The sequence below is a fragment of the Pongo pygmaeus genome, chromosome 1, assembly GCF_028885625.2.
Source record: "Pongo pygmaeus isolate AG05252 chromosome 1, NHGRI_mPonPyg2-v2.0_pri, whole genome shotgun sequence".
Classification (NCBI taxonomy): Eukaryota; Metazoa; Chordata; class Mammalia; order Primates; family Hominidae; genus Pongo; species Pongo pygmaeus.
Genome location: NC_072373.2, coordinates 140637330 through 140663353, shown reverse-complemented (window position 1 = coordinate 140663353; position 26024 = coordinate 140637330). Strand labels below are relative to the sequence as shown.

At 40.6% G+C, this 26024-nt stretch overlaps 1 long non-coding RNA gene across 1 annotated transcript in view; it reads right to left on the bottom strand.

Moving 5' to 3' along the window:
* Positions 1–8290: 8290 nt before the first annotated feature.
* Positions 8291–26024, bottom strand: part of LOC134738332 (uncharacterized) — a 58752-nt gene continuing 41018 nt past the window's right edge. The window contains exons 2-3 of the long non-coding RNA XR_010124003.1: positions 8671–10204; positions 8291–8327 (exon numbers count right to left, since the gene is read on the bottom strand). This is a non-coding gene — a long non-coding RNA (uncharacterized LOC134738332). The remainder of the gene's footprint in view (positions 8328–8670; positions 10205–26024) is intronic.

The following is a 26024-nucleotide window of genomic DNA, read 5'->3' as shown; positions in this document are numbered from 1 at the left end:
TCGTGGTGAAAATAACATTTTTGTGAAGTCTTGAACTACAAATAGAATAAAAAAAATTAAAACATACCTGTACAATTAAAATGTTTGTTTGCAGAGTGTTATATACAAAACAGAGGTCTTTAATTAAATAAAACATTGTCCAGAGAAATAAAATGTGAAACCCCCATATTTCATTAATTCATTCAATAGTCTTCCCTTATTCAAAATCAGAATAGTTATAAATATGGATTTTTTTATAGAGAGTATAGCATATTTTGGACATTCAATAAAAAAGTAAAACACACTCATCTTCTAGTAATGGCAAAGTAATCAGACCAATCCTTCCACTGAGAACAGATAAAAAGAAGTGAAAAAGCTTACGCAAACATGGATCTTACAGCATCTAAGGACTAAAAATATAGAGAAAAATTAGGTGGCCAAATTCTGGGAGAAACCCAGAGTTAAACCAGGTACCTCAGGCTGATTTCCCCTAGGGATATCTGCCAATTCCAGGAGACACAAGTGAGGGGCTGAGAAGCTAAGCAAGGATGTAAACAGATTTCATAGTTAGTAGGACAAAAATTGGGGTTCAAGACCTGCCAAGGATTGAGGATCCTGATGGACTACAGGTCTTTTGTTGGAACCCTAAAGGGCACTACAATAGGAGGAAGGTAATACTAGAAATTGACAGGGCTTTGCAGGGACTGATATTCAGCTTAATACACTAATTCCTGAATATATATCTGGATTTGTAAACATAAATCATTTCTAGCAGAACATGACATCATTCTAAACTTCTAACAATCTCTATAATTTTCAAATACAATTTTGAATGACCAATAATTGAAAGTAATAAGACATATCATGAGGCAAGACACAGATATGCAAAATAAGAAAGTAGACCCACATGAGATACAAATAATGGTTATTAAACATGTACTTTTTTAAAAACCATGATGAATATGGTTAAGAAAATTGTTTTTAAAGATTTGGAAGGTAGAACATCAGGGAGGGTCCAATATGGCCAATTAGAAGCAACTGTGGTCCACAGCACTCACAGAGAGTAACAAAAAAGGTGAGCGAATACAGCACCTTCAAATGAAATACCCAGGTTCTTGCCAAGGGAACCCCCATCCCTAGCCAAGGGAAGCCATGAGTGATTGTGCAACCCCAGGAAACCAGGCTTCTCCCATGGATCTTTGTAACCCATGAATCAGTAGATTCCCCTCGTGAGCCCATACCACCAGGGCCTTAGGTCCAACACACTGAGCTGTGTGGAGTCTTGGCAGAGCAGCTGTTCAGGCATGCACAGAGACCCAGGTGCTTTACATACTCCAGCACTGGGATTTCCAACAAACATGTTTGCAACTCAGGCAAGGCAAGAGGTCTGCACATACCCCTAGGAAGTGGTCAGAATCCAGGGAGCTGAGCAGCATTGTTCTGCAGGCCACACTTCCACAGCACCTGAAAAGATAAGACCCACTGGCTTGGAATTCCAGCCAGCTACCAGCAACAGGGTGGAGCATGCCTGAGACCAGATGGAGCCCCAGGGGAAAGGGTGGGCACCATCTCTGCTGTTTGGTCAACAGCTGTTCCAGCCCATGGGCTTTGGAGAGTCCAAACAGTTGGGACAAGTAATGGTCCCCCTAGCAGCACAGCATACTGGCTTTGCCAGATCGTGGCCAGACTGCTTCTTTAAGTAGGGCCCAATCCATTCCTCCTCAATGGGCAGGACCATACAGCCAGGCTCTCCAGCCAGCCTGCCCTCACCTCTTATGGACAGAGCTCTGATCTCCCCATAAGATGGAGTACCCAGAGGAGGGGAGGGCCACCACCTGGGTTGGTTGAACAACTCAGCCATTCCAGCCTGTGGGCTTTAGAGAATCCAAGCAGATAGGAGCAGAGGAAGTTCCCCAACACAACACAGCTGTTTTGTTGAGATGTGACAAGACTGGTTCTTTAGTCGGGACCTTGATTCACTCCTTCTTACAGGGCAGGTCCTCCCACTGGGGTTCTCCCAGCTGGGGCCTCTAGCCACCCCCACCCATATTCTACCAGCCAACAGAGCCCTAATTTCTCCCTGGGACAGAGTGCCTGAGGGTCAGGGCAGGCTGCCACCTTGGCCATTCAGGCTTCTCAGCCAGTCCACCCTGTGGCCTTTGGAGAGCCCAAACCAATTGGGAGCTGAAGAGATCCCCAACACAGCACAGCTGCTCTACTAAAATGCAGCCAGTCTGCTTCTTTAAGGGAGTCCCTAATCCTGTTCCTCCTAACTGGGTGAGACCTGCCAACCATGGTCTCCAACTACTTCCTACAGGCACCCTTGGGCCAGCAATGGGTCAGTCTCACCTGGAACAGAGCTTCCAGAGGAAGGGGCAGGTTGCCATCTTTGCTTTTTTACAGCCTTCACTGGTGATACCCCCAGGTACATGAAAAACTAAGGCAACTAGGGTCAGGAGTAGCACCCCAGCAAACCACAGCAGACCTATGGAAGAGTGGCCGGACTGTTAGAAGAAAAACAAACAAACAGAAAACAACAACAACCACCAAAAAAAAAAAAAAAAATCCAAAAGTCAGCAACCTCAAAAATCAAAGGCAGATAAGCCCACAAAGATGAGAAAGAATCATTGCAAAAATGCTGAAAACTCAAAAAGCCAGAGGGCCCCTTTTGTTCCAAATGACTGCAACACTTCTCCAGCAAGGGCTCAGAACTGGGCTGAGGCTGAGATGGCTGAAATGATAGAAGTAGGCTTCAGAATGTTGGTAATAACTAACTTCACTGAGCTGAAGGAGCATGTTGTAACTCAATGTAAAGAAGTTAAGAATCATGACAAAATAATGTGTGAGCTGATAGCCAAAATAGCCAGTTTAGAGAGGAATATAACTGACTTGTTAGAGCTGAAAAACACACTACAAGAACTTCACAATGCAATCAATCATGAGTATTAATATCAGAATAGACAAAACAGAGAAAAGAATCTCATAACTTAAAGACTATCTTTCTGAAATAAGACAGGCAGACAAAAATACAGAAAAAGGATGAAAAGGAATGAACAAAACTTCTGAGAAATATGGGATTATGTAAAGAGACTGAATCTACAACTGATTGGGGTATCTGAAAGGGACAGTAAGAATGGAACCAAGTTGGAAAACATACTTCAGGATACCATCCAGGAGAACATCCCTGACCTAGCAAGTCAGGCCATCATTCAGATTCAGGAAATGCAGAGAGCCCCAGTAAGATACTCCATGAGAAGATCATCCCCAAGACATAGAATCATCAGATTCTCCAAGGTCGAAATTAAAGAAAAAATGTTAAGGGCAGCTAGAGAGAAAAGCCAGGTCACCTACAAAGGGAAGCCCATCAGACTAAGAGTGGACCTCTGGGTGGAAACCTCACAAGGCAGAAGAGATTGGGGAAAGACTTTCAATTCTTAAAGAATTCTTAAAGAAATTCATAAAGAAAAGAATTTCCAACCCAGAATTTCATATCCAGCCAAACTAAGCTCCACAAGTGAAGGAGAAATAAGATCCTTTTCAGACAAGCAAATGCTGAGTGAGTTCATTACCACCAGACCTGCCTTGCAAGAGCTCCTGAAAGAAGCACTAAATATGGAAAGGAAAAACTGTTACCAGTGACTATGAAAACACACTGAAGTACACAGACTAGTGACATTATGAAGCAAACACATAAGCATGTCTATAAAATAACTAGCTACCAACATGATAGGGTCAAATCCACACATAGCAATCCTAACCTTAAATGTAAATGGGCTAAATGCCTCAATTAAAAGACCCAGAGTGGCAAGCTGGATAAAGAGCCAAGACCCATTGATATGCTGTCTTCAAGAGACCCATCTCACATGCAGACACACATAGGTTCAAAATAAAGGGATGGAGGAAAATCTACCAAGCAAATGGCAAACAGAAAAAAGCATGGGTTGCAATCCTAGTTTCCGACAAAACAGATATTAAACAAACAAAGATCAAAGAAGACAAAGAAGGACATTACATAATTTTAAAGGGTTCAATTCAACAAGAAAATCTAACAATCCTAACTACATATGCACCCAACACAGGAGCATCCAGATTCATAAAGCAAGTTCTTAGAAGCTTTTATAGAGACTTACACTCCCACACAATAATAATAGGAGACTTTAACACCCCACTGACAATATTAAACAGATCACTGAGACAGAAAATTAACAAAGATTTTCAAGACCTGAATTCAGCTCTGGATGAAGTGGACCTGATAGATGCCTACAGAACTCTTTACCCAAAAACAACAGAATACACATTCTTCTCATCCCTACATGGCACTTACACTAACATTGATCACTAAATCAGAAATAAAATACTCCTCAGCAAATGCAAAAGAATTGAAATCATAAACAGTACTTCAGACACAGCACAATCAAATTAGAAACTAATATTAAGAAATTCCCTCAAAACAGCACAACTACATGGCTATTAAACAACCTACTCTGGAATGACTCTTTGGTAAATGATGAAATTAAGGCAGAAATCAATAAGATTTTGAAACCAATGAGAACAAAGAGACAACACACCAGAATCCCTGGGACACAGATAGAGCAACATTAAGAGGGAAATTTATAGCACTAAATGCAGAGACATCAAAAAGCTTTGCCCACATCAAAAAAGCTAGAAAGGTCTCAAGTTAACAATCTAACATCACAACTAAAAGAATTAGAGAACTAAGAGAAAACAAACACCAACGCTAGCAGAAGACAAGAAATAACCAAAATCAGAGCTGAACTGAAGGAGACAGAGACACACACACACACACACACACACACACAAAAACTCTTCAAAAAATCAACAAATCCAGGAGCTGGCTTTTTGAAAAAAATAATGAAATAGACCACTAACCAGACTAATAAATAAGAAAAGAGAAAAGATTCAAATAACACAATAAGAAATAATTTGGGGGTATCACCAGTGACCAACAGAAAAGAAACCATCAGAGAATACTATAAACACCTTTATGCACATAAACTAGAAAATCTAGAAGAAAATGATAAGTTCCTCGACATGTACATCCTCCCAAGACTAAACCAGGAAGAAACTGAATTTCTACATAGACCAATAATGAGTTCTGAAATTGAGGCAGTAATAAATAGCCTACCAAAAAACACAACAACCAAAAAAAAAAAAAAGCCCAGTTCCAGACAGGTTCACAGCTGAATTCTACCAGAGATACAAAGAACACCTGGTACCATTTCTACTGAAACTATTCCAAAAAACTGGAAAGGGGGGACTTCAACCCTAACTCATTCTATGAGGACAGCATAATCCTGATACCAAAACCTAGCAGAGATACAACAAAAAAAGAAAAATTCAGGCCATTATCTTTGATAAACATTGATGCAAAAATCTTCAATAAAATACTTGCAAACTAAATCCAGCAGCACATCAAAAAAGGCTTATCCACTACAATCAAGTAGGCTTATCCCTGGGATGCAAGGCTGGTTCCCCATACACAAATAAATAAATGTGATTCATCACATACACAGATCTCAAGAAAAAAACACATAATTATCTCAATAGATACAGAAAAGGCCTTCAATAAAATTCAACATTCCTTCATGTTAAAAACTCTCAATAAAGTAGGTATCAAGGAAACATACCCCAAAATAAGAGTCATATATGACAAACCCACAGCCAATATTATACTGAATGGGCAAAAGCTGGAAGCATTTCCCTTGAAAACTGGCACAAGGCAAGGATGCCCTCTCTTAGCACTCCTAATCAACATAGTATTGAAAGTCCTGGCCAGAACAATCAGGCAAGAGAAAGAAATAAAGCGTATTCCAATAGGAAGAGAAAAAGTCAAATTATCTTTGTTTGCAGATAACATGATCCCATATCTAGAAAACTCCATTGTCTCAGCTCAAAAGCTAATTAAGCTGATAAGCAACTTCAGCAAAGTCTCTAGATACAAAATCAATGTACAAAAATTACTAGCATTTCTAGACACCAATAACAGGTGACCTAAGAGCCAAATCAGGAATGAACTCCCATTCACAATTGCTACAAAGAGAATAAAATACCTAGGAATACAGCTAACAAGAAAAGCAAGCGACCTCTTCAAGGAGAACTACAAACCACTGCTCAAAACAAACTGAGATTATATAAACAAATGGAAAAATATTCTGTGCTCACGGATAGGAAGAAAGATTATTAAAATGGCCATACTGCCCAGAGCAATTTACAAATTCAGTACTATTCTCATTAAACTACCATTGACATTTTTCACAAAATAAAAAAAACTATTTTAAAATTCATATGGAACCAAAATAGAGCCTGAATAGCCAAGACAATCCTAAGCAAAAGGAATCTACAGGGAGGCATCATGTTACTGGATTTTGAACTATTCTATAAGGCTACAGTAACTAAAACAGCATGATAATGGTACAACAGACACATAGACCAACAGCACAGAATACAGAACCCAGAAATAAGACCACACATTAAACACCATTTGATCTTCAACAAACCTGACAAAAACAAGCAATAGGGAAAGGAGTCCCTATTTAATAAATAGTGCTCGGAGAACTGGCTAGCCATATGCAGAAAATTGAAACTGGACCCCTTCTTTACACCATATACAAAAATCAGCTCAAGATGGATTAAAGATATAAATGTAAAATCAAAAACTATAAAAACCCTATGAAAAAATCTAGGCAATACCATTCAGGACATAAGCACTGGCAAAGATTTCTTGATAAATACGCAAAAAGCAAAGATTGACAAATGCAATCTAATTAAACAAAAGAGCTTCTGCACAGCAAAAGAAACTATCATCAGAGTGAACAGACGACCCACAGAATGGGAGAAAATTTTTGCAATCTATCCATCTGAAAAAGGCCTAATATCCAGCATCTACTAGGAACTTAAACAAATTTACGAGAAAACAAACAACCCCATTAAGAAGTGGGCAAAGGACATAAACAGACACTTCTCAAAAGAAGACCACATGCAGCCAAAAAACATGTGAAAAAAAATTCAGCATCACTAATCATTAGAGAAATGAAAATCAAACTATGAGATACCATCTCACATCAATCAGAATGGCCATTATTAAACAGTCAAAAAAACAACAGATGCTGGTGAGGTTGTGGAGGAAATAAATGCTTTTACACTGTTGGTGGAAGTGTAAATTAGTTCAATCATTATGGAAGACAGTGTGGTGATTCCTCAAAGACCTAGTGGCAGAAATACCTTTTGACCCAGCAATCCCATTGCTTGGTATATACCTAAAGGAATAGAAATCAATATACTATAAAGATACATGTGCACGTATGTTCATTGCAGCACTATTCACAATAACAAAGACATGGAATGAACCTAAATCCCCATCAATGATAGACTAGATAAAGAAAGTGTGGTACATATACACCATGGAATACTATGCAGCCATAGAAAAAATGAGATCATGTCTTTTGCAGGAACATGGATGGAGCTGGACACCATTATCCCCAGCAACCAAACACAGGAACAGAAAATCAAATATCACATGTTCTCACTTATAAATGGGAGCTGAATGAGGAGAACATATGGACATATTGAGGGGATATGGCTATGCATATGGACACACTGGGGCCTGTTGCAGGGTAGGTGGTGGGAGGAGGGAGAGCATCAGGAAAAATAGCTAATGGATGCTGGCCTTAATACCTAGGTGACTGGGTAATCTGTGCACCAAACCACCATGGCACACATTTACCTGTGTAACAAACCTGTGCAATCTGCATATGTCCCCTAAACTTAATAGAAAAGTTGGGATTCAAAAAATAAATAAATAAAAAGTAACATTTAAAAAGATTTAGAAGATATTCAGAAACTCAAGAAAATTTTTTAACTAAAATGGATCTCTAGAAAAAAGAATGAAGTTCTGACACATGATACAACATGGATAAATCCTGAAGACATTGTACTAAGTGGAATAAGCAAAGAATAAAAGGATAAATATTGTATAATTCCACTTACATGGCATACCTTTATTAGTCAAATTCACAGAGACAGAAGATGGAGTGGTAGTTCCCAGGGGTTAGAGAGAAGGTGGAATGGGTGTCATTGTTTAATGGGCATGAAGTTTCAGTTTTAGAAAATAAAAATGTTCTGGAGATGGATGGTGGTAATACATGCAAAACAATGTGAATATACATAAATGTATCAGCAATTATATTAAATATTAGTCCATTTTATGCTGCTGATAAAGACATACCCAAGACTGGGCGATTTACAAAAGAAAGAGATTTAATGACTCACAGTTCCACATGGCTGAAGAGGCCTCACAATCATGGCAGAAGGAGAAAGGCAAATCTCACCTGGTGGCAGACAAAAGAGGAAGAGCACCAAGTGAAAGGGGTTTCCCCTTATAAAACCATCAGATCTCATAAGACTTATTCACTACCATGAGAACAGTATGGGGAACATGTCCCTATGATAAAATTATCTCCCTTTGGGTCCCTCTCACAAAACCAGAGAATAATAGGAGCTACAATTGAAGATGAGATTTGAGTGGGGACACTGCCAAACCATATCATTCTGCCCTGGCCCCTCCCAAATCTCATTTCCTCACATTTCAAAACCAATCATGCCTTCCCAACAGTTCCCCAAAGTCTTAACTCATTTAGCATTAACTCAAAAGTCCATAGTCCAAAGTCTTACCTAAGACAAGGTAAGTCCCTTCCACCTATGAGCCTGTAAAATCAAAAGCAAGTTAGTTACTTCTTAGATACAATGGGGGTACAGGTATTGGGTAAATACACCTATTCCAAATGGGAGAAATTGGCCAAAACAAAGGGGCTACAAGTCCCATGCAAGTCTAAAATCCAGCAGGGCAGTCAAATCTTAAAACTCCAGAATGATCTCCCTTGACTCCATGTCTCACATCCATGTCATGCTGATGTAAGAGGTGGATTCCCATGGTCTTGGGCAGGTCCACCCCTGTGGCTTTGCATGGTACAGCCTCCCTCCTGGCTGCTTTCACAGGCTGGCATTGACTTCTGCAGGTTTTCCAGGTGCATGGTGCAAGATATCAGTGGATCTACTATTCTGGGGTCTGGAGGATGGTGGCCCTCTTCTCACATCTCCACTAGGCAGTGTCCCAGTAGGGATTCTCTGTGGGGGCTCTGATCCCACATTTCCCTTCCACACTGCCCTAGCAGAGGTTCTCCATGAGGGCCCCACCCCTGCAGGAAACTTCTGCCTGGACATCTAGGCATTTCCATACATCCTCTGAAACCTAGGCAGAGGTTCCCAAACCCCAGTTCTTGACTTCTGTGCACTGTACACTGGCATGCTCAACACCACATGGAAGCTGCCAAGGCTCGGGGCTTGCACCCTCTGAAGCCATGGACTGAGCTGTACCTTGGCTCCTTTTAGTCACAGCTGGAGCAGCTGGGATGCAGGGCACCAAGTCCCTAGACTGCACACAGCAGAGGGACCCTGGGCCTGGCCCAAGAAACCACTTTTACCTTTTAGGCTTCCAGGCCTGTGACGGAAGGAGCTGCCATGAAAACCTCTAACATGCCCTGGAGACATTTTTCCCATTGTCTTGGGGATTAACATTCAGCTCCTCATTACGTATGCAAATTTCTGCAGCCAGCTTGAATTTCTCCTCAGAAAATGGGATTTTCCTTTCTATCACATTGTCAAGCTGCAAATTTTCTGAACTTTTATGCTGTTTCCCTTTTAAAACTGTATGCCTTTAATAGCACTCAAGTCACCTCTTGAGTGCTTTGCTGCTTAGAAATTTCTTCTGCCAGATACCTAAATCATCTCTCTTAAGTTCAAAGTTCCAAAAATCTCTAGAGCAGGGGCAAAATGCCACCAGTCTCTTTGCTAAAACAAGAGTCACCTTTGCTCCAGTTCCCAACAAGTTCTTCATCTCCATCAGAGACCATATTAACCTGGATTTCATTGTCCATGTCATTATCAGCATTTTACGCAGAGCCATTCAACAAGTCTCTAGGAAGTTCCAAACTTTCCCACATTTTCCTGTCTTCTTCTGAGCCCTCCAAACTGTTCCAACCTCTGTGTGTTACCCAGTTCCAAAGTCACTTTCACATTTTTGAGTATCTTTTCAGCAGCGCCCACTCTACTGGTACCAATTTACTGTAGTAGTCCATTTTCCTGCTGCTGATAAAGACATACCCAAGACTGGGCACAGTCGTGGTGGAAGGCAAAAGTCACATCTCACCTGGTGGCAGACAAGAGAATAGAATGAGAGCCAAGCAAAAGATTTCCCCTTATAAAACCATCAGATGTCATGATACTTATTCAGTACCATGAGAACAGTATAGGGGAAACTGCTCCCATTAATCAATTACCTCCCACTTGGTCCCTCCCACAACATGAGGGAATTAGGGGAGCTAGAATTCAAGACGGGATTTGGGTGGGGACACAGCCAAACCATATCAAAATATAAATGGATTAAGTGTCCCAAATAAAAGACAAAGATTATCATACTGGATAATATTACAAACCTATCTATATTCTGCTTACAAGAGACACATTGTAAAATATTAGAATGAAATGTTGAAATTAAAATAATAGAAAAATGATATATCATAAAAATTTTAACCAAAAAAAAGTGGTATAGATATATTAATATTAGAAACTAGGCTTTAAAACAGAGAACATTTTTTAAAGATAAAGAGGCTATATAGGCCAAACATGATGGAACACTATAGAACAATTAAAATGGAAGAACTGTAGCTCATCACAACATAGATGAATCTCTCAAACATAATTACGTGCAAAAGAAACCAAATGCTAAAGAATACGTACTGTGTGGTTCCATTCGTATAAAGATTAAAAGCTGCCAAAATGGCACAAGAAGTCAGAATAATGTGTTCTGAGATTTTGTGCAGGGTCTTTAGTTCCAGCTGACTTCTTGTCTTTAGTTTCTCAGAGGAGTATGTTACCAAGTATTTCTGGTGTTGAAGCTTTGGGATGTGATTCAATAGGTGGCACTGATAGTTTATTGAGCTGAACACATAATTTATTCATTTTCTGGATTGACATATTTAATTCTAATTTTTTCCATTTTAAAAATAGGAATATAAAAAAGCAGGTCTTTATTTTGTTTATTATGCTTCCACAGTGGAAAGTAGGAGCTGGTAAAAATTATTTTGAGTTGACAAAGTGTGATGATGATATGTAGCACCTGCTGTGATAATCTTAGAAACCTATTAGCAAATGAGCATATTACGGACATCTGAGTTTGATGTTTAGGAAGTGCCTCTTTCATCAACATCACAAATCACCATCAGATAGTGTTATTTTCTAATTATATTATTGGCTTCTGATATATATTAATATAAGTTGCTTCACCTCAATATGACAATTGAATGATTTATGAAATTATTCAGATTTTAGTAATAAATATATATCTCCAAGGTCATAATTTTGTCAACATACATATATAGGCATTTCTTATATTTCTGCTTGTAATAATCATACATTGGGACAAAATGAAAAGGGAACAAGCCTTGAGTTCTATACGGACTCTAGTACAAGGAAGAAACAGTAACAATCTCCAACCACTCGGTGATGATAAGGATGTCTTGATGTCTTGATTCCTACTGCTGGTAAGCACATAAAGCAGATAAATTCATGATAAATAAGGTTCCCACTTCTAATGAGTTTCTTGTGGGAGGAAGAAAGCAGTGAGAAACAATCCTTTATTTTTGATGTAACTCTAGAAGAGGAATCTGTGAGAAACAGAATTTCTATAAGTAGATGAACTCTGGCCACAAGAGGGCGATACGAGGTTTGAAGCACACTGATTCCAAGGCTGTGAGATCTATGGCCACACAGTCAGTACTACAATAGAAATCACTAACATCACCTTAATCACTAGCTGCATCCATTCCAAATCCTGTGCAATTTTCTGCCCTTGTCCAAGAAGGATAAAAGCGGTACTCAGTGGCAGTTCTTTTTCCTGCTTGATTGTACTTAATAATAGATTTCTTCCATGTTCTTAATAATAGAATAGATTTCTTCCAATTCAAACAGCCCATATATTAGGGAAAATTGAATAAGCTCTTTATTCCATCCTCAATTATCCTAGTAAACTTCATTCTGTTCCTACCAGAATAACATATGACAACAGAACTGTTCTAGAACCATTCCAGCCTTTTATGCCGTTGAATGCTATCTATATTTATTAGGCTAATACTAATTAGTTGACTCATACTAGTCTAATAGTTAATACTAGTCTAATACTATTAGGCTAATACTAGTACTACTAGACTAATACTAAGACTAATATTCTGCTCTACATCTATGTGAAAAATAAAACAAAGGGAGAATGAAAATGAAAGTTGGCAAGGTTCTGTAACAATTACATACATCTCTAAGAAGTACAACTATATTATGTCTGTAATAATATTTAATGGCAGCTTTTTATTTTATAAATTTATAAATGTTCTCTATAAAATACTTATTTAGGTTGGAATGGATTGACTTTTCAAAGTTAACTAGAAGTCAACAAAAAGGAAGTATTTATAATGACAAGGTAGATGATGAAAATCCTTTGACCACATATTTAACCGCAAATCTGAAGACACTTTAAGATAAAGCCATCAGCAAGAGTTGCCCATTTTCACTGCTATGGCAAAAACAGGCTAATTGATGTCAATGCTTTATAACTTAGCCACAGATGCAAGATATTTTCCTTTTCACCTGAGCTATAGCATAAAATTTAATGACTTCTTCCTTTAGTGCCTTCATATAATACTACTACTTAATTGTTTACTTCTGGGGGAAGTTGGGTTACCTTAAGATATTTTATATATAAAATTTTATATTTTACATCTTAAAGTCACACTGAAAAGCAAAGAAGTTAAAACTATCTAAGACTATTTTCTTAAGTCAGCATGTTGCCTGTGGTGGTTTGGAAAGTATGTCCACAAATTATTTGACTCTCCTCCCTTTAAGAGGTATAGCCTAATTCCCCTCCCCTTGAGTATACGTTGGTTTTAATGACTAATTCCTAACAATTTGAATACACTGAAAGTAACAATATTCACTTCTAAGACTAGGTTATTACAAATCTACAGCTTTTACGCTTGGAATCTGCTTTCTTTGTCCCTGGGGGAAGCCATGTCATGAGCCTTATGGAGAGGCCGATGTGAAGAGGAACTGAAGCCTCCTGCCAACAGCCATAGCTGTCAGTCAAGCAGCTCCTCCAGACTCAGTTACCACTCAGATGGCAACAGCCCTGGAAGATACCTTGACTGAAGCCACATGAGAAACCTTGAACCACAACTATCCACCTAAGCCTCTCTCATATTCCTGACCCACAGAAACTATGAGACAATAAATACTTATTGTTTTCAGCTTATACGTTTTAGGTAATTTTTACACAGCAATAAATGAGGAACATATTGACATATGCTGAATTGGATGGACACATTTCACAGAAGCTTAAGCAAACAACAGACTGGGCCCCTCTTGTTTTTTCAGATGTTTAACAAAAAGATGTTACAAAAATAGACTACATGCTTTTTCTAGTACTACCGCTGTCGCTCTATGACTGTTCATGGCTAACAAAACAAAAGGTACAATTTAATTCAAAAGTTCTCTTAGCTTAACTTTATTTTTTATTCATATAATAAATTAAGATTCTTCAAGGATTACGAGGGCAACAAATCCCAGAGAGGAACACAGAATTCACCTTCTTATCTAATAGACTGACAAAAATTTATGATTCTAGGTCATTTTAACAGCCCATGTGGGGAGATGGTACTGCCAGACATGGAGCATCATAGAACTGATGACTAGTGCTTATAAATCCTTTTGTTTTAAGAGTGGTTTTTAAATCATTTTTACTAGTTTTCATCTTTATTAGTTAAGATAATTGGTGTTTTTCCCATTTTACTGATAAAGAGCCTGGGAAAGAGGAATACTACATTCCTAAGCCAATCAAATATCATGAGAGTCTAAGTAGAAATCCATTATCCTTTAATTTAGATTAATAAGCATTTATTGAGTTTCCACAATATTCTAGACCCTGTGCTAGGCACAGGAGGTACAAATAAAAATAAATATATCTCATTTTCTCCAAAAGCTTAAAATCTAGTAAATTTAAAAGCAAATGGTAAGAGCAATATATAAAGTACAGTGGAAGCAACGAGGAGGAGCACTTATCATATTCTCTTATGATCAGGGGATGATACCTGGGCTTCAGTTTCTAATGATGAATAAGGATACTTATTTTTCCTATTTCTTTTGTATCCCAGTGAACTCTAAATTACCTGTATCCTAATTCTCATTTGTTTATGAGAACCTTTTTGATTGATCTATTTTGTTGTATGATAGGATTTCAAAGAGGAATTTTTATCTCACACATCAAGATACAATAGATTCTGAATCCCAAAGTGATTGTCAGACTCTATATAAATTTTCAAATAAAATTATGAGAACCAGTTTTGGTACATTTAAAACCTGTCATCCACATCAAAGACATAAAAGGTTGAGAATAGACACAGAGGGTAGAATTACAAACAAACTTACCTCTTGAAAAGAGCTTTGTCCTTCAGTTAGGTCTAGGAAGTGTTTCAGGAGACCCTTGAAGACCTTAATCAGTGCTGCCTGCAGTTAGGGAGCACACCAGACTGGTGTGGGACACAAGCCTGAGCTCTCTGTGGCAGGATGCTGTGACTGTTTGCCTGAGGGATCCAGACAGAGACATCTAAGACATTTGCTGTTGGTTTTCCAGGAAATGGGATCTGGGAGGATCTCTGCCTGGAATCATTATGGCAGTGAGACTGCCAGGTTAACCAGAGCTTTGGGTAGATGGCAGGAGGATTCTAGCAGAGTCTGGGCTTGGAATGGGCTGTGTAAAATCCAGAAGCTAAGGGGGAGTGGTGGTGATCAGTAGAATGAAGACACTGCCAACGCTGTCAGGTATGGTCAGAGGGTCCCAGCAGGCGAGCTGTCAAAGAATCCAGACTGGCCCCACAGAGAAAAATTTACCTTTAAACGTCAGTCAGGCTCAGAGAGTAAAATGGCAGAATTAAAGCATCGGTCAAGTAAGAACTTTCTAGTCCCTTTCCTTTCCTTTTGTCCTTCCCTGAGCTCTATACTTGGAGAGACCCGACGGTGCTTACGTGGGAAAAGCAGCCCGCTGCTCTCCCTGCCAAGGCAGGTTAGAAAGCAGCAAGGGATAGAAGGGGGCAGGAGAGAGGAAGGAAGTTTACCTTTAAATAAAGATTAAAATTTGGACTAGAATTTATAATTTCTGAATCAAATTCTGTTTTGCAACTTAAACCAACCATGGGATTTTTTTTTTGTCAAGTTCCCTTGGGCTTTTATCCAGCAGCAGAAAAAATCTTTACTCCACTAAATACACTTGAAAGTGACATTGAGAGACAAAATTGAAATTGTTTTCCTTATTACATTGCTCAACCCATATTTAGCCAATATATCAGTTCTATTTACATTAATGGAAATATTATTTAGGTTAGCTTGTGAATAAAAACAGGAATTTAAATGGGATATTTCATTGCTATCATGAAAAAAATATGATTTTAAGTGACAGCCACAGGCCAGGTATGGTGGCCCATGCCTTAATCCCAGCACTTTCAGAGGCCAAGTCAAGGGGATTGCTTGAGCCCAGGAGTTTGAGGCTAGTTTGGGCAGCACAGTGGGACCTTGTCTCTAGAAAAAAAAAAATAATAAATAGCTGGGCATAGTGGCATGTGCCTGTAGTCCCAGCTACTCAGGAGGACGAGGTGGGAGAATTGCTTGAGCCCAGAAGGTCAAGGCTGCAGTGAGCCATGATGGCACCATTGCATTCCAGCCTGGTCAACAGAACAATACTCTATCTCTTAAACAAATAAAGAAATAAATACAAGCCACAATGCCTTACATCTAAAAAACTTTTAAAAAACTTAAAAGTCACTTTTACATATATATTTCATTATCTCTAAAACACTTCACAGTAGTAGCAGAATATATTAAGCACCACATAGAGATCTACATACACATAGCCAACAAAACTCTTCTAGGAAAATAACCCATTGCATGTCAAGAGTAATGCTATCTTGAAGCAAAACCACCACGATGGCCAGTGTTTGACCCCCACTTACCAAGGTGTTCTGCAGTAAGGTCTTTACACAATGTCTGTAGCATAGATAACTCCTCATAAAGATGCTTCTCTAACCTCTCCACGAGTTTTGGCAAGAAAGTCTGAAACATGACCAGCTGCACATGTTTTACCCTAAAATCTTGCTTTATAAAGAATACTTTCTGGAAGGCAAGTATGCAGATCCACCATCTAGTGACTGCTCAAGACATTGCTTCTATTTTTATATCCCGATTAAACGTTCTTTTCTGAGAAACTGGACTTGTCAGCCTCTTTCTTCAGTCTGTCAGCTCCCTCAGCATTTTGGAATAGGTTTGCATAGACCTTCTCATTGTGGAACATTTGGTGGTTTGGGTCCTTGGGCACCTGGTAGCAGAAGCTGCATTGTAGTTTAGACATTATACTCATATGATTTTATGGTCTTGTTTTTGGCTTTACTGTTACTGTGGAAACTGCCTCCAATGGAGCCAATGCACTGATGTTAAGCTATGCAAAATTAGGCACATTTCCTCTAGACCCAGGAACTATTGAGGAAGAAGTAAAGGAGTAAGACTGTAAGGGCCAGTTTGGGGTGGGGGGTGAAGTGTAAGGAAACAGCATGTTGCATGGTAAGAGTGATGCCATCCTGAAGCAAAACTGATGATTGATCCCCACATACTTACAAGTTCTGCAGTAAGGTGTTTAAACGATTGCTATAGCATGGATAACCCCTCATAAAGATGCTTCCCTAACCTCCCAAGAAGTCATGAGTCTTTGCAAGAAAGTCTGAAGATGTGACCAGCTGCATAGGTTTTACCCTAAAACCTTGCTATATAAAGGATACTCTCTGGATGGAGAGGAGGAGCCAGATGGCTAAATAGAAGCCTCCACCTTTCATTCCCCCCCCATAAGAACACCAAATTGAACAACTATCCCCACAAGAATGCACTTTTACAGGAACCAAAAATCAGGTGAGCAATCACAGTACCTGGTTTTAACATCATATAATGGAAAGAGGCACTGAAGAGAGTAGAAAAGACAGTCTTCAATTGCTGACACAACCCCTCTCCCCTTGCCAGCAGCAGCCATGTGGCATGGAAAGATAACATGTTTGCTTAGGGGAGAGAGAACACAGTGATTTTGAGACTTTGCATTGGAACTCAGTACTGCCTGTCACAGCGGGGAAAGTAACATGGGGCAGATTCAGTTGGCACCCATGGAAGTAGTATGTAGACCAGCCCTAGCCAGAGAATTGCCCTTTCCAGTAGTCAGAACATGAGTTCCAGCAAGTTCCAACATTGTGGGCTAAAGTGGTCTGTGCTCCTAAATAAACTTGAAAGGCAGTCTAGGCCGCAAGGACTGCAATTCCTGAGCAAATCCTGATGCTGTGCTGAGTTTGGAGCCAGTGGACTTGGAGGGCACACAACCAAGTGAGACACCAGCTGGGGCAGCCAAGGGATTGCTTGCACCACCCCTCCCCAAACCACAAGCAGCACAACTCACAGCTCCAGGAGAGATTACTTCCTTCTATCCGAAGACAGGAGAGGGAAGAGTGAAAAGAACTTTTTGTTGCAACTTGAATACCAGCTCAGCCATGGTAGAAAAGGGCACCAGGCAGAGTTCTGAGGCCTTTCCCCATTCCAAGCCCCAGCTCCTAGATGACATTTTTAGATATGTCCTGGGCCAGAAGAGAACCTACTGCCTGAAAGGGAAGGATCCAGTCTTGCCAGGATTCATCATCGGCTGACTAGAGCGCCCTTAGGCCTTAAATAAATATCCATGGTACCCAAGGAGCTCTTACTGTGAGCCTTGGATAAGACCCAGGGCCATGCTGGCTTCAAATGTGACCCAGAAAATTCTCAGCTGTAGTACCATGCAGGGAAATGCCTTCTGCTAGAGCAAAGGGGAAGGAAAAGTGAAGGGGACCTTGACTTTCAGCTTGGGCATCAGCTCAGCCACCATGGGATAGAGCAGCAAGCTGACCCCTGGGGTTCCTGATTCCAGGCTGTGGCTACTAGACAGTATTTCTAGACCCACCTTGGGCCAGAGGGGAGAGACCTAGGCCTGGTAACATTTAATCATAAGTGAACTGAAAAGCCCATGAGCCTTGAATGAACATCAACAGCATCTAAGCAGTAAGAGCCACTGGCTGGTGTGGTGGTAGCCACAGGGCAAGACTCTTTCTGCATGAGGAAAGGAGAAGGAAGAGTGGTAAGGACTTTGTTTTGTGGCATTGGTGCCAGCTGAGCCGCAGTAGAACAGAACACCAAGTAGATTCATATCATTCCTGATTCCAGGCCCTGGTTCCCATCTCCAAGCCCTCGCTCCCAGACGGTATTCTGGGACCCAACCTGGGTCATGGGGGAGATCACTGCACTGAAGGATAGGACACAAGCCTGGCTGGATTCACCAACTGCTAACTGAAGAGCCCTTGGGCCTTGAGTGAACATTGGCAGGAACCAGGCAGTGGTTGCCTTGGGCCTTCAGCAAGACCCAATGCTGTGCTGAGTTTTGGTCTGACCTGGTGCAGTCCCAGTGGTGGTTGCCACAGGGGCTCTTGCATCAATCCTCTCCCAGTTCCAGGCAGCTAAACATAGAAAGAGAGACTTCATTTGTTTGGGGAAAAGTAAGGGAAGAGAACAAGACTCTCTGCCTGGTAATCCAGGGAATTCTCCCTGATCTTACCTGTGTTAGTCCATTCTCATGCTGCTGATAAAGACAAACCTAAACTGGGAAGAAAAAGAAGTTTAATGAACTTACAGTTCCACAGGCTGCAGAGGCCTCACAATCATGGCAGAAGGCAAGGAGGAGCAAGTCACATCTTACATGGATGGTGGCAGGCAAGAGAAAGCTTGTGCAAGGAAACTCCCATTTTTAAAACCATCAAATCTTGTGAGACTTATTCACTATCAAGAGAACAATGTGGGAAAGACCTGCCCCCACAATTCAATTACCTCCCACTGGGTTCCTCCCACAACACATGGGAATTGTGGGAGTTACAATTCAAGATGAGATTTCGGTGGGGACACAGCCAAATCATATCATTCCACTCCTGGTGCCTCCCAAATCTCATGTCATCACATTTCAAAACAATCATGCCTTCCTAACAGTCCCCCAAACTCTTAAGTCATTTCAGTATTAACTCAAAAGTCTGCAGTCCAAAGTCTCATCTGAGACAAGGCAAGTCCCTTCTGCCTATGAGCCTGTAAAATCAAAAGTAAGCTAGTTACTTCCTAGATACAATGGGGGTAAAGGTATTGGGTAAATACAGCCATTCCAAATGGGAGAAATTGGCAAAAACAAAGGGGCTACAGACCCCATGTAAGTCTAAAATTCAGCAGGACAGTAAAATTTTAAAGCTCAAAAATGATCTCCTTTGACTCCATGTCTCACATCCAGGTCACGTGGATGCAAGAGGTGGGTTCCATGGTCTTGAGAAGCTCCACCCCTGTGGTTTTGCAGGGTATAGTCTCCTTCCTGGCTGCTTTGAGTGTCTGTGGCTTTTCCAGGTAAAACAGTGCAAGCTGTATGTGGATCTAGCATTCTGGGGTCTGCAGGATGATGACCCCCTTCTCACAGCTCCACTAGGTGGTGCCCCAGTAGGGACTCTCTGTGTAGGGGCTCCAACCCCACATTTTCCCTCCCCACTGCCCTAGCAGAGGTTCTCCATGAGAGCCCTGCTCCTGCAGCAAACTTCTACCTGGACATCCATGCATTTCCACACATCCTCTGAAATGTAGGAAGAAGTTCCCAAACCTCAGTTCTTCTGTGTATTGGCAGGCTCAAAACCACATGGAAGCTGCCAAGGCTTGGAGCTTGTTCTCTCTGAGGCCATGGCCTGAGCTATGCCTTGGCCCCTTTGAGCCATGGCTAGAATGGCTGAGATACAGGGCACCAAGTCCCTTGGCTGCACGCAGCAGGGGGCCCAGGTCCCAGCCCATGAAACCATTTTTTCCTCCTCTGCCTTTGGCCCTGTGATGGGAGGGGCTGCTGTGAAGATCTCTGACATGCCCTGGAGACATTTTCCCCATTATCTTGGAGATTAACATTCAGCTCCTCATTACTTACACAAATTTCTGCAGCCAGCTTGAATTTCTCTTCAGAAAATGGAATTTTCCTTTCTGTCACATTGTCTGGCCGCAAATTTTCCCAACTTTTATGCTCTGCTTCCCTTATATAACTGAATGCCTTTAACTGCACCCAAGTCACCTGTTGAATGCTTTGCTGTTTAGAAATTTCTTCTGCCAGGTACCCTAAATCATCTCTCTCAAGTTCAAAGTTCCAAAAAATGTCTAGGGCAGGGGCAAAATTCTGCCAGTCTCTTTGCTAAAACATAACAAAAGTCACCTTTGCTCCAGTTCCTGATAAGTTCCTCATTCACGTCTGAGACCACCTCAGCCTGGACTTTATTGTCTATATTGCTATCAGCGTTTTTAGCAAAGCCATTCAACAAGTCTCAAGGAAGTTCCAAACATTCTTACATTTTCCTATCTTCTTCTGAGCCCTCCAAACTGTTCCAACCTCTGCCTGTTACCCAGTTCCAAAGTTGCTTCCATATTTTCAGGTATCTTTCCAGCAACACCTCACTCTACTGTTACCAATTTACTATATTAGTCTGTTTTCAGACTGCTGATGAAGACACACCTGAACTGGGAAGAAAAAGAGGTTTAATGGACTTACAGTTCCACATGGCTGGGGAGGCCTCACGACCATGTTGGAAGGCAAGGAGAAGCAAGTCACATCTTACATGGATGGTGGCAGGCAAGAGAGAGATTGTGCAGGAAAACTCCCATTCTTAAAACCATCAGATCTCCTGAGACTTATTCACTATCACAAGAACAGAATGGGAAAGATCTGCCCCCATAATTCAATGACCACCCACTGGGTTCCTCGCACAACATGTGGGAATTGTGGGAGTTACAATTCAATATGAGATTTGGGTGGGAACACAGCCAAACCATATTATTACCCAAGGCCACTAAGGCAGTACCTCTATAAGTCTGCAAGTGTCACAGCATTACTTGGCTTGAGGTGTGCCCTAATGCAGATATGGCTGCAGTGACCAAAGATTTAGATCACAACACTCAATTCCCTTTGAATACTTGGGAAACTTTCCCAAGAAGGATGAATATAAGAAAGCCCAGACTGTGAAGACTACAATAAATATGTAACTCTTCAATGCCCAGGCATCAACAAATATACAGAAGCATCAAGATCATCCAAGAAGACGTGACCTCATCAAATGAACTAAATAAGGCACCAGTGACCAGTCCTGGAGTGACAGAAATATGTGACTTTTTGGACACAGAACTCAAAATAGCTGTTTTGAGGAAGCTCAATGAAATCTAATATAACACAATGAAGAAATTCAGAATCCTATCAGATAAATTTAACAGGAGATTGAAATAATTTTCAAAAATCAAGCAGAAATTCTGAAGCTAACATATTTAGTTGACATACTGAAAATGCATCAGAGTCTCTCAACAACATAATTAATCAAGGAGAAGAAAGAATTAGTGAGGTTGAAGACAGACTATTTGAAAATACACAGTCAATAGAGACAAAAGAAAAACAAATAAGAAAGAATGAAGCACACTTCCAAGACTTAGAAAATAGCCTCAAAAGGGCATATCTAAGATTTATTGGCCTTCAAGAGAAGTTAAAGAAATCAGGGTAGAAAGTTTATTTAAAGGAATAATAATTTAAAAACTTTCTAAAACTAAAGAAGGATACTGATATTCAAGTACAGGAGGGTTATAGAACACCAAGCAGGTTTAACCCAAATAACACTAATTCAAGACATTTAATAAGCAAACTCCCAAAAATCAAGGATAAAGAAAGGATCCTAAAGCAGCAAGAGAAAAAAACAAATAACTTACAAAAGAGCTCCAATACATCTGGCAGTAGATTACTCAGTGGAAGCCATGCAGGCAGAAGAGAGTGGCATAAAATGCTTAAAGTGCTGAAGGAAAAAAATGTTTTAACCTAGAATAATATACCCAGTGAAAATAATCTTCAAACATGAAGGAGAAATAAAGATTTTCCCAGACAAACAAAAGCTGGGGGATTTCATCAACATCAGCCCTGTCCTATAAGCAGTGCTACAGGGGTCCTTCAATTTGAAATAAAAGAATGTTAATGAGAAATAAGAAATCATCTCAAAGTACAAAACTCACTGGTAGCAGTAAGTATACATACAAACACACAATATTATAGTATTGCAATTGTGATGAGGAAACTCTCATGAGCAGCAAGATTAAAATATGAACTTTCAAAAATTAATAGCTACAACTTCTCAAGCCATAGACACTATAATAAGATATAAATAGTATCACCAAAAAGTTAAAAAGTGAGGGGGGGAAGAAGTTAAAGTGTAAAGTTTGTATTAGTTCTCTCTTTGCTTGTTAGTTTTCACAATCAGAGCTAAGTTGTCATCAGTTTAAAATAATAGGTTATAAGATATTATTGGCAAGCCTTATGTTAACTTCAAAACAAAAACTCTACAACAGACACATTAGAAATAAAAAGAAATTAAAACATACCATCAGAGAAAACCACCTCCACAAAGGAAGACAGGAAAAAGAGAAGAAAAAAAGACCAGAAAACAAGTAACAAAGTGGCAGGAGTAAGTCCTTACTTATCAGCAATAACATTGAACATAAATGTAGTAAATACTTCAATCAAAAGATATGGAGTGGCTGCATGGATGAGAAAACAAGACACCACAATCTGTTGTCTACAAGAAACACACTTCACCTATAAAGACACACATAGACTGAAAGTAAAGGAATGGAAAAAGATATTTTATGAAAAATGGAAATAAAAAAAGACAAGAAGTAGGTATAATTATATCAGACAAAAACAGATTTCAAGGTAAAACTACAAAAGGAGATAGAGTAATTATATAATGAAAACAAGAATCAAATCAGCAAGAGGATATAAAAATTGTGACTGGGTGCAGTGGCTCATGCCTATAATCCCAGCACTTTGAGGAGCTGAGGGTAGGGGGAATTCCTTGAGCCTAGGAGATCGAGACCAGCCTGGGCAACATAGCAAGAGCCTGTTTTTACAAAATTTGTTTTTAATTAGCTGGGTGTGGTGGCAGGCACCTCTGGTCTAAGCTACTGAGGACGCTGAGGTAGGAGGATTGAATGAGCCTGAGAGATAGAGGCTGCAGTGAGCTGCGATCATGTCACTGCACCCCAGCCCGAGCAACAGAGCAAGACCTCATCTCTAAAAAACAAAAATAGAAAATAGAAAAAGTATAAATATATATGCACCCAACACTGGAGCACCCGGATATATAAAGCAAATATTAAAGCTAAAAACAGAGATAGACCCTGCATTAGTCAGGGTTCTCTAGAGGGACAGAGCTAATAATAATAATAATAAATATATATATATATATGAGTTTATTAAGTATTAACTTACATGATCACAAGTTCCCACAATAGGCTGTCTGAAAGCGCTGGTACAAGGAGAGCCAGCCTGAGTCCCAAAACTGAAGAACGTGGAGTCCGATGTTCCAGGGCAGGAAACATCCAGCACGGGAGAAAGATGTAGGCTGGGAAGCTAGGCCAGTCTCTCCTTTTCATGTTTTTCTGCCTGCTTTATATTCACAGGCAGCTGATTAGATCATCCCCACTGACTAAGGGCAGATCTGCCTTCCCCAGCCCACTGACTCAAATGTTAATCTCTTCTGGCAACACCCTCACAGACACACTCAGGATCAATACATTGTATCCTTCAATCCAATCAAGTTGACACTCAGTATTAACCATTACAAGTTTACCCCTTGTCAACTTGAACCCATACATGTCTCATGAGATCATACATAATCCTCAAATAAAGACAATAATAAGGTCATAATTACACCTAATACAACTATCCTTCATACAAACACAAACACACCAATCCCCAACCCAAATACTATTACATAAAATTCACAATGCTTAAATGCTGATATGAAGTCAATAAATCTTATGTCGCATGACAAAGGGAAAAGGAAATAAAGATACTTTCTTAGTACAAGTGTATACATGAACAAACATGTTCTTAGTGAAAGAAGGAGGAAATACACATGACAATTACAGTCCACATTTCTGCAGCTGGTCACGTGGTTGTAGCTGGTATTGATGACTACCTTCTTTCTATTACCCATTCTGTATTCCCTTTGCCTTCAGAAAGCACCTCATCAGGTCGTGGTTGTTTTCCTGGTGGAGTAACCCAAACCTTCATTCCTGAATGGTCTAGGTCATTTGTAGTCCTGCCTGGATTGGGCTGTTGTAGTTTCACATTGACCTTAATCACAGGGCATGGTAATACTGAGATGATCTAATGGATCTCCTGTATTCCATGCATATTCTTCCTTACCTCCATTGTGGAGTAGTAGACTAATTTAATCTTGATAATCCGGGTCAATCACCCCAGCCAACACTGTAACTTACTTCTTAGCCTGTTGACTTAAAGGTAGAAGGCCAAGTGTCCAGGTAGCAATCTTAACTTCCAGTTTAATGGAATCATTGTTGTGTCTCCCAGTGGCTTAATTCCTCCCTCTGGAACTAAGACTTCTAGACCAGCAGAACGTAATGTCGTGTGAACAAGAAGCAAAAATTTTGCTAGTGGATCACTAGGAGTGATGGTGAATGGTGCCACTTCCACTTCCACCCCTTGATTCCTGGACCTTGGAATCCTGGCTATGGGGAAAAAAAGTACCTTATATTGGACACTGATTCAGAGCATACACAGCCTTCTGGAGAATTTGCCCCAGCCCTGCAAAGTATTGTCACCTAGTTGGCATTGTAATGTGACTTCAAAAGGCCATTCCACTGTTCTATCAAACCAGCTGCTTTGGGATGACGGGAAACATGGTAGGACCAGTGAATTCCATGAGCATGAGCCCACTGCTGCACTTCTTTAGCCACAAAGTGAGTGCCTTGGTCAGACGCAATGTTGTGTGGAATAACATGACAGTGGATAAGGCATTCCATGAGTCTACGGATGGTAGTCTTGGCAGAAGCATTGCGTGAAGAATAGGCAAACCCATATCCAGAGTAGGCGTCTATTCCAGTGAGGAAAAGCCACTGCCCTTTCCATGATGGAAGAGGTCCAATATAATCAACCTGCCACCAGGTGGCTGGCAGATCACCCTGAGGAATGGTGCCACATTGAGGGCTCAGTGTTGGTCTCTGCTGCTGGCAAATTGGGCACTCAGCAGTGTCCACAGCCTGGTCAGCCTTGGTGAGTGGAAGACCATGTTGCTGATCCCATGCATAACCTCCATCCCTGCCACCATGGCCACTTTGTTCATGGGCCCACTGGGCAATGACAGGGTGGCTGGGGAAGGAGACTGAGTGGTGTCCACAGAATGGGTCATTTTAAACACTTGATTACTAAAATCCTCCTCTGCTGATGTCACTCCATCAGCAGAGGAGATATTTGGGATACAAATATCTTCACAGTTTTTGACCACTCAAGGAGGTCCATCTACATACCTCTTTCCCAAATTTCTTTGTCACCAATTTTCCAATCACTCTTCTTCCAAGTCCCTGACCATCCAGGGATACCACTGGCTACAGCCCATGAATCATTGTGTAATTGCACACCTGGCCATTTCTCCTTCTATGCAAAGTTCACAACCAGGTACACTGCTCAAAGTTCTGCCCACTGGGAAGATTTTGCTTCACTGCTGTCCTTCAGGGATGTTGTAGAAAGGGGCTGTAGTGTCGCAGCTGTCCACTTTCGGGTGGTACCTACATATCGTGCAGAACCATCTTTGAACCAGGCCCTACTCTTCTCTTCCTCTGTCAACTGATCATAGGGAACTCCCCATGAGGCCATCAGTGCAGGGAGAGAAGGCAGGGTGGCAGGAGTAGAGACCCATGGGCATTTGAGCCACTTCCTCATGTAACTTACTTGTGCTTTCAGGACCTGCTCAAGTCTGATC